The sequence below is a fragment of the Sinocyclocheilus grahami genome, unplaced genomic scaffold, assembly GCF_001515645.1.
Source record: "Sinocyclocheilus grahami isolate Dianchi unplaced genomic scaffold, SAMN03320097.WGS_v1.1 scaffold216.1, whole genome shotgun sequence".
NCBI lineage: Eukaryota > Metazoa > Chordata > Actinopteri > Cypriniformes > Cyprinidae > Sinocyclocheilus > Sinocyclocheilus grahami.
The window spans coordinates 654615-655977 of NW_015505395.1; the positions used below are offsets into that span (position 1 = coordinate 654615).

Genomic DNA, 1363 nt, shown 5'->3' on the forward strand with positions numbered 1-1363 from the left:
AGAGAGAGAGAGAGAGAGCGCGAGAGAGAGAGAGAGCGAGAGAGAGAGAGAGCACGAGAGAGAGAGCGAGAGAGAGAGAGAGAGAGAGCAGAGCTGCATGCATGGTTACAATATTTCATGCACGTCGCAGCTGCAACCGCGCTCAGTATAACAAACACCTCGAAAATATATTTACATACATTCCATGCATTGATGCCAGACATTTAAAGAGGGAAAAATGGGTGGTGGAAAATAATGCAAATTACAATAAATGCAATGCGTTCTGGTTGACTGTATGACAGGAAAGATCCAACTTAAACGGGTTTATTATGAAAGCTATGGCATACAGTATAATGCCGCGGTCTGCGCCACCCCTCTCGCGCACAGACAATGAGCCCGCAGTGGGTTTAGGAGACATGCGGGGCCCTCCAGCGCTTCACGCCCGCGTACAACGCACACCAAACGCGCCTGTCACTGACGCACACAGCTAGTAATATTCACAAAAAGCCTCGAAAATCCCCCACACACTGGGTTATTGTCGTTCTAGCACTCAGGCCGGTCGGTTAAGCTCTCGCTCTCCCCCGTAGTTAAACTCAACGCGTTTTCCTCGTTCTTCAGTCGTGAACCGCGACAATAAAAAAACAACAACTGAAACTTTCCGCTTACCGTCGCAGCGCTCTTCGGCTTCCTCTTCGTCATTCACCTACGAGCAGAGGACGAATTCTCGGCAGTTTTAAGAGAAAGAAACGCGTAAAAACTGAACATTAACCCTACGGCTGCGTGGCGTCTCTCAGCGCTGCTTTTGAAAACATCGCCGTCGGTCCGTCTCTAAGAAAAGCCCCAGCAAAAAACAACACAACACGCAAGCGGAGGCGCTCATTGGCGGACGGGGACCACGTGACCCACGGCGCTCGAAAGCGCACTGAAATGTTTGCCGTTTAATACTTCTCTATTCTATTAATATTTGATGTACGTATTTTAATATTTAATAATGTAGTTACATAAATTATAAACATTTTTATTACATTACAACATTTCTAATTCATCTTTTTAATGTAATTAAATATATTTGGACTCTTATGTATTTTCTTTTTTAAATTATTGCTTCATTATAATTTGTTCAATTCGTTTTTTAATAAACAAGTACCTAAAATAAATAATGCGTTGTTGTGGGGGGCTGAAATTATATGTAAATATTAGTTGCATTTTCATTTTATGCAAAAATGTCATGTTTTTTTTTTGTCTGTTTTATTTATTTATTTATTTTACAAGTGAAATACATTCACTTTGTGTTTGTCTCGTGTCATGAATTAGTTTTTGTATGAGGGCTTTTCGTTATTATTTTTTCCCTCTGTGTTGGGGGGGGGGGTGACGCTGCGCACTG

The 1363-nt window shown here is 42.2% G+C and overlaps 1 protein-coding gene across 4 annotated transcripts in view; it reads right to left on the minus strand.

Moving 5' to 3' along the window:
* LOC107596228 (ankyrin repeat domain-containing protein 12-like) overlaps positions 1-833 on the minus strand; it is a 55889-nt gene extending 55056 nt beyond the window's left edge. For 3 of the 4 annotated variants that reach the window (XR_001610341.1, XM_016286907.1, XM_016286906.1), the window contains exon 1: positions 646-833. The gene's annotated coding sequence lies outside the window, so the exon portion shown is untranslated. The remainder of the gene's footprint in view (positions 1-645) is intronic. The other variant, XM_016286908.1, reaches the window with a different exon arrangement.
* Positions 834-1363: the final 530 nt, after the last annotated feature.